The sequence below is a fragment of the Stegostoma tigrinum genome, chromosome 13 (genome assembly GCF_030684315.1).
Source record: "Stegostoma tigrinum isolate sSteTig4 chromosome 13, sSteTig4.hap1, whole genome shotgun sequence".
In the NCBI taxonomy this organism is placed as follows: Eukaryota; Metazoa; Chordata; class Chondrichthyes; order Orectolobiformes; family Stegostomatidae; genus Stegostoma; species Stegostoma tigrinum.
This window is the reverse complement of record NC_081366.1, coordinates 4,913,114-4,927,306: the sequence shown is the minus strand read 5'-3', so window position 1 is coordinate 4,927,306 and position 14,193 is coordinate 4,913,114. Positions and strand designations below refer to the sequence as shown.

The window sequence follows — 14,193 nt, the reverse complement described above, 5'->3', positions numbered from 1 at the left end:
GGGCTGGAGGGCAGTGTGGAGGGGACAAGGGAGTCACGGAGAGAGTGATCTCTCCGGAAAGCAGACAGGGGTGGGGATGGAAAAATGTCTAGGGTGGTGGGGTCGGATTGTAGATGGCAGGAGTGTCGGAGGATGATGTGTTGGATCCGGAGGTTGGTGGGGTGGTACTTGAGGACGAGGGAGATTCTGTTTTGGTTGTTGTTGTGGGGTGGGGGTGTGCAGGATGAGTTGTGGGAAATGCAGGAGGCACGGTTGAGGGCGTTCTCGATGACTGAGGAGGTGGATGTTGCGGTCCTTGAAAAACGTGGACATCTGGGATGTGCGGGAGTGGACTGCCTCATCCTGGGAACAGATGCGGCGGAGGCGGAGGAATTGGGAATAGGGGATGGAATTTTTGCAGGACGGTGGGTGGGAGGAGGTGTATTCTAGGTAGCTGTGGGAGTTGGTGGGTTTGAAATGGACATCAGTTACAAGCTGGTTGCCTGAGATGAAGACAGAGAGGTCCAGGAAGGAGATAAAAAATTAGAGATGTTCCAGGTGAACTTCAGGTTGGGGAGGAAGGTGTTAGTGAAGTGGATAAACCATTCTAGCTCCTTGTGGGAGCTCGAGGTGGCACCAATACAGTCATCAATGTAACAAAGCAAGAGTTGGGGTTTAGGGCCAGTGTAAGTATGGAAGAGGGATTGTTCCATGTAACCTACAAAGAGGCAGGCATAGCTGGGGCCCGTGTGGGTACCCATGGCCACCCCCTTTTTCTGTAGGAAGTGGGAGGAATCAAAAGAGAAGTTGTTGAGGGTGAGGACGAGTTGGCTAAGTGGAGGAGGATGTCAATGGAGGGTGGCTGGTCGGGCCTGCGGGACAGGAAGAAGCGGAGGGTCTTTAGGCCATCTACATGGGGAACGCAGGTGTAGAGGGACTGGACGTCTATGGTAAAGATGAGGTGTTGGGGTCCGAGGAATTGGAAGTTCTGGAGGAGGTGGAGGGTATGGGTGGTGTCACGGATATACGTGGGGAATTCCCGCACCATGGGGGAGAAGATGGACTCCAATTAGTTGGAAATAAGTTCAGTGGGCCAGGAGCAGGCTGAGACAATGGGTTGACCAGGGCAGGCAGGTTTGTGGATTTTGGGAAGGAGATAGAAGCGGGCAATGCGGGGTTGAGGAACGATGAGGTTGGAGGCTGTGGATGGGGGGGTCACCTGAAGCGATGAGGTTGTGGATGATTTTGGAGATGATGGTTTGATTGTCGGCAGTGGGGTCATGATCAAGCGGCCTGTAGGAGGAGGTGTCGGAGAGTTGGCGTTTGGCCTCAGCGATGTAGAGATCATTCCGCCATACTACCACTGCGTCTCCCTTGTCATCGGATTTTATGGTGAGGTTGGGATTGGAGCGGAGGGGGCGGAGGGTTGCACATTCTGCGGGGATGAGGTTAGAATGGGTGAGAAGGGTGGAGAAGTTGTGGCGATCGATGTCACGACGGCAGGTGGAGATGAAGAGGTTGAAGAAGGGTAGAAGGCCTTGTGGTCGTGCCCAGGAGGAGGGGATGTGTTGGAGGTGGGAGAAGGGGTCAAAAGAGGGAGGGTTAGGCTCAATTCCTTCGCCTTTGCGGTATCTGCTCCCAGGATGAGGTACTCCACTCCCGTACATCTCAGATGTCCCCATTTATCAAGGCCACAACTTTCCACACTTAGTGGTCGAGAACACCCTCGACTGTGTCTCTCGCATTTCCTGCAACTCATCCCTCACACACCCTCCCCACAATAACAACCAAAACAGAATCCCCATCATCCTCACGTACCACCCCACCAAGGTCCGGATCCAATGCATCATCCTGCGACACTTCCACCGTCTGCAATCCGACCCCACCACCAAAGACATTTTTCCCTCCCCACCCTTATCTGCTTTTTGGAGGGACCACTCTCTCCATGACTCCCTTGTCCACTCCACACTCCCCTGCAGCCCCACTACCCCCCGGCACTTTTCCCTGCAACCGCAGGAAGTGCTACACCTGCCCCTACAACTCCCCACTTACCCCCATCCCAGGCACCAAGAGGACTTTCCAGATGAAGCAGATGTTCACCTGCACATCTGTCAATGTGGTATATTGCATCTGTCGCTCCCATTGAGGCCTTCTCTTCATCGGAGAAACCAAGCGGAGGCTTGCCTCTTTGACCTGCCCATTTCCTCTCCACCTATCTTCTCCTCCGTCCATCTTCTATCTGCCTCTCACTCTCTCCCTATTTATTTCAGAACCCTCTCCCCCTCGCTCTTTTCTGATGAAGGGACTAGGCCCGAAAGGTTAGCTTTCCTGCTCCTCTGGTGCTGCTCAGCCCATTGTGTTCATTCAGCTTCACACCTTGTTATCTCAGATTCTCCAGCCTCTGCAGTTCCTACTATCTGTGGAAGACAACACTTTTCACTTTACCTCAGTACATGTAGACAGTAATAAATGAAATCAATCAAATGGCCCAACATATCTGCAGTTTCAGAGCAATTAGAGATGGTGGGTCATAAATTCTGGTCATGCGACACGGTGCCTCAGTGGTTAGCCCTGCAGCCTCACAGCGCCAGGGACCTGGGTTCAATTCCCCCTTCAGGTGACTGTCTGTGTGGAGTTTGCACATTCTCCCTGTGTTGCGTGGGTTTCCTCTGGTTGCTCCGGTTTCCTCCCACAGCCCAAAGATGTGCAGGATAGGTGGATCGGCCATGCTAAATTGCCAGTAGTGTTTGGGTTATAGGGGGGTGGGTCTGGGTGGGATGCTCCAAGGTGCGGTGTGGGCTTGTTGGGCCGAAGGGCCTGTTTCCACACTGTAGGGAATCTAATCTAATGCCTGTTTTGCCCATATCCCATGAAATCATAAAAGGAACAAAAAATATGAACTTTACATGAAACTTCAAAAATCTCTGTTTGTGACTTTTGACCCTAATTTGTTTCATTTTCCTTTGCTGCATTGCATTATTTTCTAATTTCTCTCTTATTTTATTGGCTTTTGATTATATTTTGATCGCTTTCATTGAGTAATATAATCCCTTTAATTACTATGCCCTAACCTGCTGCAGGTGTGCCATCATTATGAATTATTTTTTCCCAGCGCCTTACTTTAATTAATGGTTGCGTTTATCCATATGTCAACTTACTCTACCCTATCAAACTTTTAAATGAAGCATCAAGCTTACAGCAGTCACTGTGGAATGCTTGCAAAAGGGGTCTCAGACTCCCTGTATAGTCACATAATTTCTAATTCTCGCAGCTTTTTAATGGTCTTGTAACTTTAGTGGACAGCCTGCATACGTGAAAAGGAATAAAAATTAGCTTTTAGAAAACACTTTTGACACTCTCAGGACTGTTCGAGTTCTGTTACATCTGGGAACAGTCTCTTGTATTGCAGCAATCTGTGCACAGCCAGATCCCACAAGCAGCACCTAAAGATGTCTACCCAGGTTCCTTGAACCTACGGTGCGTATTCTCTCTGATTGCAATGTAACTATTTCCCAACGCCCCTTGCTATCACGTCATATATTGGTGCCCACCAGCAAATGTAGGTGATGGCCTAGTGATATTATCACTAGACAATTAATCCAGAGACTCTGGTATTGTTCTGGAGACCTGGCTTGCAATCTCACCAAGACAATGGTGAAATTTGAATTCAGTAAATATCTGGAATTAAGTGCTGAATGCTGTCCATGAATTCATTGTTGATTGCTGAGAAAAACCCACCTGGTTCACTAATGTCCCTTATGGAAGAAAATCTGCCTTCTATACCTAGTCTGGCCTACACGTAACTCCAGGCCCACAGTAATGGGGTTAGTTCTTAACTTCCCTCTGATCAATTAGTAATAGGCAACCAGGTAAGATCCAATTTTTGCATTTTAAAAAAGAGAGGGGGAGCACTGGTTGTCTCCAAATCAGATCCTATTCCATCTTGGAATTCTGTTGATGACCTATCCCCAGTGAGTCAAAATCCAGGGACTCCCTTCCTTCACCACTGCTCTCTCTCAGACCAAGACGTACTAGCTGAAATAACTCCACAGAGGCCAGGATCTCTTCACCACGTTACCCTTTATTTACACATGGACAGTCCTTGATAGTGATCCAGTTCCATCAGAGCCAAGTCTCAGAGTGAACAGACCCTCTGACTCGTCTATTTATATCTATCAGCCAGGGGTCCCTGATTGGACCAGATTAACAGCACCACCATCAGGGAACTCAGAATCCATGAGATCCACTTGGCTGACTTCATTACAATTACTTCAATGTCTTTACCCTGTATGCCCTTGTTTCTCAGCTGAATGGATTAAAGATTATGGCCACATTGTGCTTTGAAACCTCCAACTATATCTAAGAGTTACACTATTTCAGGAATTGCTTAAACTAATCTGGAAGTTGGTTAATCTACATCTGGGAGTTGGTTAAGGTTGATCCATTTTGTTTGTCAGGAGCCTCAGTTCAAATGTCAATCTCTGATGGCATCTACCAGTGACTCTTCTCTGTGATGAGCCACGAGTGTCCTAATCTTTGAATGATATATTCCCACTGGGTTCTGTCTCTTGTGAATTATGAAGTTGTGTAAATGATGCAGCTAGCTGTCCCTGAACATCCTTAGTTATATACACAAGGCATCTTGCATTGACTAAGTACAAAATTGAACAATTCTCACTTCATGTTCTTTGTCATCACTCGGCAAAACTCCCCCACAACAGTCCTGCTATGACCTATTTCCTCATTCGTTGACTAAGGAGATAGGCCTTTACCTGTATAAAGTGTTTGTCTATTTATAGCAGCCATGAAGTGGTGCAGTCTGTTCATGGGTAACCTTTTTGCTTTCCTCCTAATGACTTACCCTTCGGTGTGAAAATGTGCATAATTTGTCTCATTCATTGTTGCTTAGCTACGCTCCTATTTTGCTTCAGTTGTTTGGTGAAGTACCTTCCCTAAGGCCCCTCTACTAAGCATTTTGGGAGATATGGCAAGCTTTTATTTACTTTAATTTTTAAAGTTACTCTCCTTACTTTTGTGTACTTCATCTGCAGAGTTACAATGAGAGTTATCAGGGCAGCCCGAGGGGGAGCACTGAAGAGCAGAAATATCCTCTAAATGGGTCAAACTGTACCATGAGTATCCTTTGTGGTTGGCCCTTGCCGAATGTCAGTGCTCATGGACACAGGGGGTGCATCTGGCTGGTGCCTCAAGGGATAAGCTCAGCCAAGATGTTACTGAATGATGGAGCAGGCTCAAGGAACAGGATGGCTGACTCCCATTTCTTATTCATGGCCTTGTCCTCTGAGCTCAGCAACACACTCACTCTGGGGATGCTATGGCCTAGTGGTATTATTATTGGACTATGAAATCAGAGACCCAGACAATGTTCTGGGGACCCAGGTATGAATCCCATGGTGGGAAATGGTGGAATTTCAATTCTGTAAAATATCTAGAATAAAGAACCTAATGATGACAATGAATCAATTGCCAATCATTGGAAAAACCCATCTGGTTCACTCGTGTCCTTTAGGGAAGGAAGCTGCCATCCTTATATGGTCTGCCCTGCTTGTGAGTCCAGACCCACAGCAATGTGGTTGACTCTTAACTGGGTAATTAGGGATGGGCAATAAATGCTACCTGGCCTGCAACGCCCTTATCCCCGAATGAATAAAAGAAAAAAAAAACACACTAACTCATAATAAGTTCAGAACCAAATGCAGTTCCTGGGGTTTATCACTTTTCACAGAGCCTTTACTCCCAGCTCTTTCTCCCCACAAATTACTGGTTCCCATTGGTTTCATGAGCGTTGGGTTTTCCTTTTCAGTATCTGGAACACGGCTACAATTAGCCAGCACCAGGAGTACCAGGTCCAACTGTCCTGAAATGTCCACCTCTGATCTCAGGCGCTGATGACACATGGCCAAACAAAATTTTCAATACAGCAGTAGATTTATACACTGGTGTGATTTCTTTAATACAACATGACAGCCATAAAAAAAAACACACAGACGAGTGATTTGTATGTCTGGAATTATTTATCAGTTGAATTTAATGAAATTGCTTAAATTAACCATCCGCTGAATTTCAGAATCCTCAAACATGTCTTATTTTATAGGCTCTGAAGATCTCTTTGACAGTGCACACTGTAGAGTCCCCATAAAACAAGACCTTGAAGCTATGCCACTTTGTCAATGTAATCAGTAAATCTTTGAACCGCTGGTTTGCAATGTCACAGTTAATAGTGAAGCAATGGCATGATCGCAGGTAGAGGCAGGTGTAGAACAGGATGGCTTACAGCACTGCTCCTGCCATTAACATAAATGATGCAGCACCCTCTTGGGAGCAAGCAGCGCACATTTATACAAGATGCGGATTATGCTGATCACTGCTTGATGACAAGTGCACCGGCAAATTGAAAATTTAACAGTGACACCACAAATAATGCTAGCACAACAGATTCATAAATAATTTGGAAGAGGTTTGAGAATGAAACAGGTATTTCAACAGGCTTTTTTTCCAATCAGCAGTCAGCAATTCAATCCAGGTAACATCAAATGTCACATGATCCCTTGAACGGAGGGGTTGTATTATGAGCAAAGGTTAAGCACAGTGGGACTTGGCTCACTAGAGTTTAGGAGAGTGAGAGGTAAACTCGTTGGAACATATTGGATTCTGAAAGGGCTTGATAGGGTAACTGCTGAGAGGCTGTTTCCCCTCAAGGGAGTATAAGACCAGAAGGCATAGTCTCTGAATGAACAGGCACCACTTTAAGGCTGAGTTGAGGAGGAACTTGGTCTATCAGAGGGCTGTGATTCTTTGGAATTCCTTACCACAGAGAGCAGTGGGGGCAGAGTCCTTGTGTATATTTAAGGCAGAGTCAGGTAGATTCTTGATCAGGAGAGGAGTCAAGGATTATAGGAAAAAAGCAGGAAAGGCAGGATGTGAGGAATGTCAGATCAGCCATGACCCTATTGAGTGGCAGAGCAGGCTCAAAGACAAATGGTCTACCCCTGTTCCTATTTCTAATGGATTAATGGTCTCAAGGTGTGGATCTGTTTGAGAATTTCTCACTATTATTCTCATCCTTACCTCCCTAAATTAGCAAAATTTGAAGGGCTGAATCTGGAAGGTATCTCATGGTTTCAATGCCCATGATTTAGGGAAGAGGGAGAAAAATTGATAACTATATAACTGGGCTGCTCTGTAATTGGAAGATGCAAGCAGTGAGCTCAGGATAGGACTGGGCTTGGCCTCAGAGTTTACTCATTGCTTCATTCGTGTTCGGTTGACACTTTATTTCTGTTCAAAGTTTTGACTGTGAAGTCTGTGTTTGATTTCCGTGCCCCGTGAGCCTTCAGAAGGTCATGTTGTAGCTGTACAGGATGAGGCTACTTTTGAAATACTATGTGCAATTCTAATCTCCCTGCGATAAGAAGCTTGCTCCGATACTTGGGAAGGATCAGCAAGGATTTATAAAGAGGTTGCCAGGGTTGGAGGGTTTGAACTGGTGGGAGAAGCTGAATAGGCTGGGGCTATTTAATTCCCTGGAACGTCAGAAGCTAAGGAGTGACCTTATAGGCATTTATAAAATCATGAGGGACATGGATAGGATGAATAGCCAAGGTCTTTTCCCAGAGATTGGGGTATCCAAAATTGGGAGTCATTGGTTTGAGGTGAGAGAGGAAAGATTTAAAAGGGGCCCAAGTGGCAATTTGTTCACGCAGAGGGTGGTGCGCGCCTGGAATGAACTGCCAGAGGAAGTGGTGGAGCCTGTACAATTACAACATTTAATATGCATCTGGATGGGTATATGAATAGGAAAGGTTGAAAGAGAAATGGGCCAAATGCTGGCAAATGGGACAAGATTTATGTAGGACATCTGGTTGGCATGGATGACTCGAACTGAAGGGTCTTTTTCTGTGCTGTATAGTTCTGTTAGTCTATGACTCCAAGGTGCTTGTGGGCCAGTTATTGAACCACTACAATCTGTGCTAATGAAACAATGACTCTCTTTCTCTCTGTTCACAGAGTCAGACGTCACACAACACCAGGTTACAGTCCAACAAGTTTATTTGAAATCACAAGCTTTTGAAGCACTACTCCTTCGTTGGGACTCGCTTCACCTGACAAAGAAGCAGTGTTCTGAAACCTTGTGATTTCAAATAAATTTGGACTGTAACCTGCTGTCATGTGACTTCTGACTTTTCCCACTCTAGTCTAACACCAGCACCTCCACATCATCTCTTCACAGACACTAACAAATCTGTGAATTCCTTGCACTTTCTCTTCTAATTTCAGATTCCCAGCATCTGCAGTGTCTAACTGCTCTGACATTAGTGTTGTACTTTACTGTTCGCTCTGACAAATTCAATTACACCACGCTGAACAATTCCATGTTTATAATCTGCCAGAATGAAAAGAGTTCTACAGGAGGAGTTTGCACAAGCCAGGGGAAGCGACAGGAGTTGTCAAGACATCAAACGCAGAAAACAAACAGAAATTACAGCACTTTGAGTGCAGCTGATTTGATGAAAGTGGCGGCACAACTCAAGTGCTTTGGCATATCGCTTCTGCAGACTGCAGCAGAAAATCAATAGAAAGTCAAATAATGCAATTGTTTCAGTCTCAGGGGATAGGGGTTTGTTGATGTGGTTGTGGTGGGGTCAGCATGACAATGATGGGGGAGGTAGATGTTAGGATTCGTGGCCCGATGTGATGTGACAGCTGGGTACTTAAATGTTAATTTCAAAGCATTTTTTAAAAAAAATTCATTGTCTTGATTAATTAAAAAAATGTTAAAACAGCTTGAAATGAATCTAAAGCAGACAAAGGGGACACCTTTCCCTCACGGACCACATGCTTTCAGAGTGTTTTTTTGACTCTGTGTGATTTTTTTCTTCTTAATTTGCATCTGATTTTCTGACAACTTTTGGCTTCACTTATGTATTACGACAGAGAATCTGAGCAGAATTTGAGGGGGCTCTAGTGATGACGTGGAAATATTCCCTATCCCCTGAGCCAGGAGGCTCAGCTTCAAGACCCATCTGCTCCAGAGGATGTGCCATAACCTCCCTGAACATGTTGAATGGAAAATATCATGAATCAGAGCAGGAAAGGATCATGAAGTGTGCAGCATTCTTGTGATTTCATGAGCATTAGTGTCTCAATGTCTTCATTAATAATTGTCCAATCAGGCTCACTCCTGCTGTTATGGCGGTTATAGGTTGTACCTTTTGTGCTAATATTGATACACATGAAAGTTCAGCTCATTAGAGTACTGAATTGTTATAGTATTCAGAAAAAATAAAGTGTGCTATACTTAAATGAAATTTAAAAGGATTCATTAGTTCAGCTGAGAGAATATTGGAGAGAAACATGTTCTAAAAGCCGCAGGTTCTTTTCTATAACTCACTCCTATTAACAGTGTCGATGTTAATCCAGCTCTCACAAAATCCCAGGTTTGACTCCACCAGTACAATTCCATCACTTTTCTCACAATTCCTTTTTAACTATTTGTGTATCTGAGGTGACCATGATCCAGTTCAGGATCACGGCTTATGTTTATTTTAGTCGGCTAAGTTTAAAAAAAATGCAAAATAGTGCCAGGTGTAGGACATTTGGCCCTTGCTCTGCCTCTCATATGGTCACAACTAATCATCCAATTCAGTCTTCTGTTCCTCTTTTATTCACTTGTTCGATCCCTTGAGTCCTAGGGACTGTATCCAACTCCTTCAAACAATTTATTGGTTTGAACATGCTTGTTAAATTTAGCAGTGTGGGCTTTAAGGCTATAGGCTTCTCTCTTCAGTTCCGAGGAAGGTTCCCTAGACCTCCAATGTTACCGCCGCTTTCTCCTCACAGATGCTGGCAGACCTGCTGAGCTTTTCCAGCAATTTCTGTTATTGCTTCAGATTTACAACATCCACAGTTCTTTGGATTTTTACAGGCTTCTCTCTGTAGCAGTCGTCATAACAAAATTGAATTTTATGTGCAGCTTGAATGGGTCAAGATTAATATTTTAAACTTAGAAAAAGGGCAAAATGTGAATATGAAAGCTGAGCTATCGGAAGTGAATTAGGATAGATCAGGAGAGAAGCTGTGGCAGCGTTTTAAAGGGATATTTCAGAACAATCCAAATAAGAACATTCCTACCACAAAGAAAAATTCAGAGATGGAGGACCACCATGTGTGATTAACTAAAAAGAATTGGAGAATGCACCCATCAATGCTGAGAAGGTGCAGAGAGAGACATCAACAATAACATTAAAGAGGGCTGTCAAAAGTCTGATAATAGCAGAGGAAAAAGCTGTTCTTGATGTATTCATATGTGTATACAAACTTTCATATTTTTTGCCTGGCAGAAGAGGGTGGAAGAGCATATAACGAGAGTGGGAGGGGTCTTTGATTATTTTGGCTGCTTTCTTGGTGCAGCAGGAAGTATAGATGGAGTCAACAGATAGAAGGCTTGTTTGTGTGATGGACTGGGTTGTGTTCACGGCTCTCTGTGCCTTCTTTTTCTGGGGAAGAGCAGCAACTATTAGGATGATTTGAAGGAGTAGTTTATGTTATAGATACGCTGTACCTGCATTTTTCAGATGCTATTTGACAAGGTTCTACATAAGATATTACGATTTAGGGGTCACATCCTGACATGGAGAAAAGAACAGCCAGCAAGCAGCAAACATTGAGTATGCATAAATTTGCCCTTCTCAGAGGGGCAGAATGCCACATGTTGGTCATGCAGAAGCCTGTGCTAGGCTTTCACTTCTCACAATTTATACCAATTATTTAGACGAGGTAATTGAGGTATGGTGGCTACCTCGGGCAACAAAAACTCTGTTTTCTCCTCCACAAATGCTGTGAGACCTGCCGAGCTTTTCCAGCAACTTTGTTTTTGCTTCTCGTGTCTGTGTGGGTTTCTTCTGGGTGCTCTGGTTTCCTCCCACAGTCCAAAGATGTGCGGGTTAGGTGGATTGGCCATGCTAAATTGCCTGTAGTGTTCAGGGATGTGTAGATGAGGTGGGCTACAAGGGGATGGGTCTGGATAGGATGTGTTAAGGTTCGGTGTGGACTTGTTGAGACGAAGGGCCTGTTTCCACACTGTAGGGATCCTATGACTCTATGATCCTATGACACAAAGATAAGTAGGAAAGTAAGTTGTTAAAGTGACATAATAAGTATGCAGGCGCACATAGATTTCTTAACTGAGTGGACACAAATCCAGCAGTTGGAGTATATTTTGGAAAAATGTAGAACTAATACCTGACAGTGTAGACACAGAGAGGATATTTCATCTTGTGGGTAAATCGAGAATGAAAAAGCATTGTTTAGAAAAGGAATTAAGGGCCCTCTGTTTAAAGCAGAGATTAATCTTTTTTTTCTCTCCATGGATTATGAGACTCTTAGAGACTCTTCCTGAAATGGTGGTGGGAGCAGAATCCTTGGATATTTTTAAAGACAAGGTAGATAGATTCTTGATAAGGAAGTGATGGTTGAGTGGGAGTCAGAATTTATCAGGAGTAGATGGGAATTTGGGATAATCAGATCAGCCATGATCTTAACAAATTAATTTATTAAATAGTCTAGCAGGCTTGAAGGGTTGAGTGGTCTACCACGGCATGTGCTTGTATGAAGGAGAAGTGTTCACTGATAAGCTGAATGTAGTAAGGCAGACTACTTCACATAACCACTTTACAGTTGATGCAGACTAAGTCTGCTTTGTCTACAAATGATCCCAGATCTTCATTACTCGGTAAGGTAGTCCAATCCAAGAACTGGTCCCTCTTTGAGTGAAGTGTTTCCTGATTTGGAATCTACCTCCTCTTTGTTGAATTTATTTCATAAAGTCACACATTACAGAAACAGACCCCTCGGTCCAATTGGTCCATGTCGAACATAATCCCAAATGGAACTAGCCCCACCTGCCTGCTCCTGGCCCATATCCCTCCAGACCTTTCCTATTCATGCACTAATCCCAATGTCTTTTAAATGTTGTAATTCTTCCCACATCCATCACTTCTGCAGGAAGTTCATTCCAAACGTGAACCACTTTCTAAGTAAAAACTTTGTTGCTCATGACTTTTAAAAATCTTTCTCCCCAAATAGAAAAAAATGCCTCCACATCTTGTAATTCCCCATCCTAGGGAAAAGAAACCAATCATTAACTCTATATATACCCCTCATTATGTTATAAACTTCCATACGATCACCTCTCAGCCTTCTTCCAGTGAAATAAGTCCCAGCCTATGCAACCTTTCTTTATAACTTAAACCATCCATGCCCAGAAACATCCCAGCAAAGCTCATCTAATCTTCTCAAGCTTGATAATTTTTCCCTGCAACTGGACAACCAGAGTTATATTGTAATATTTCTACATGAATTGTTACTTTTTGTCCTTATGAGAGATCGAGAGCCTCTTAAACTTTTCCTTTCCAAGGTGAATCATGTATTCACCCTAATCTTGACTGAAACTCACTCCTATTCATCGTGCTGATGTCAGTTCCACTCTCACATACTCCCAGCATAACATCAACTGTACAACCCCATCACCTTTCCCAATCACTGAAGCACAGATATACAGGAAGATGATTTTTTAAAAAAAGCAATGACTGAATGTGGACATATGTACAATCCATTGCTGATTTAAACTTCAAACTAAAAATATAAAAATGTTCACAACATTGAGTCATAGTCATACAGCACTGAAACATACCCTTCTGTTCGACTCGTCTGGCCAGATTTTCCAAACTAAACTAATATGTGGTACAGTATTTGGCCAATATCCCTCTAAACCCTTCCTAGTCATATACCCATCCAGATGCCCTTTTAATGTTGTAATCGTTCCAACCTCCACCACTTCCTCTGGCAGCTCATTCCATTTACAACTGTCCTCTGTGTGAAAAAGTTGCTGCTTAGGTCCCTTTTAAATCTTTACTTCTCATTTAAAGCCATGCCCTGTAATTTTGAACTCCTTTAAACTAGGCAAAGGGTTTTTGCTGTTCACCTTATCTATGTCCCTCATGATATTATAAACTTCTGTCAGGTCACCCCTCAACCTCCTAAGCTCCTGTGAAAGATATCCCAACCTATCCTGCCTCTCATTATAATTCAAACCCTCTAGTCCTAGAATCATCCTTATAAATTTTTTTGTATCCTTTCTTTATAATATTTTCCTGATAGCAGGGTGGCCAGAGCTGCATGCAGTACTCCAAAAGTGGCCTCACTAATATACTGTACAGCTGAAACATGACATCCCAACTTCTATACTCAATGCTTTGACCAATGAAGATAAGCATGCCAGACACTTCTTCATCATCCTGTCTACCTGCGACGACAATTTCAAACAAATATGTACCTGAACCTCTTCTCCTCTCTGTTCTATATCACTCCCCAGTGTGATAATTAACCTTAACTGTAAAAGCCCTGCCCTGATTTGTCTGAGCAAAATGCAACACGTTGCATTCTTCTAAAATAAACGTCATCTACCTTTCTTCAGCCCACTGTCTTTGTCGTTCAAGATCCCGTTGTACAGTTCGATAACTTTCTTCACTATCTGTCATACCACCAATATGGGTGTAAGCTGAAAAGTTGCTAACTATGCTTCTCATCCCAATCATCCATAGAAGGTCTCGGATGAAGGGCCTAGGTCCGAAACGTCAGCTTTTGTGCTCCTGAGATGCTGCTGGGCCTGCTGTGTTCATCCAGCCTCACATTTTATTACCTCGGATTCTCCAGCACCTGCAGTTCCCATTATCTCTGATCCATAGAAGGAAGTTGTCTGCGTTTCTTTACCTGCTGCGGAGGCTCACTTGTAAACTCTGGGCTAACTTCCCAGAGTGGTACTGATGGAGAGCAGCAATCTCACAGGAGCTGTTTACAGGATTAAATATTAACTAGAGGGCCTGATGGCCTTCTCAGGTGAATGTGAAAGATTTGATAGCGTTACACTGAAGACGTCCAGGTGCATTAGTCCATATTTATTCCTCGACCAACATTTCAAAGAATTTATCTGGCAACCATCATATGTTACTGAAATGTGAGGCTGCATGAACACAGCAGGCCCAGCATCATCTCAGGAGCTCAAAAGCTGATGTTTCGGGCCTAGATCCTTCATCAGAGAGGGGGATGGGGTGAGGGTTCTGGAATAAATAGCGAGAGAGGGGGAGGCGGACCGAAGATGGACAGAAAAGAAGATAGGTGGAGAGAGTATAGGTG

General features: G+C 43.9%; 1 long non-coding RNA gene across 3 annotated transcripts in view; it reads left to right on the top strand.

Annotated features, from left to right (window-relative positions):
* LOC125458078 (uncharacterized) overlaps window positions 1-9,253 on the top strand; it is a 73,757-nt gene extending 64,504 nt beyond the window's left edge. For all 3 annotated transcript variants that reach the window (XR_007248750.2, XR_009446585.1, XR_009446584.1), the window contains one exon: window positions 8,935-9,253. This is a non-coding gene — a long non-coding RNA (uncharacterized LOC125458078). The remainder of the gene's footprint in view (window positions 1-8,934) is intronic.
* The last annotated feature ends 4,940 nt before the right edge of the window (window positions 9,254-14,193 follow it).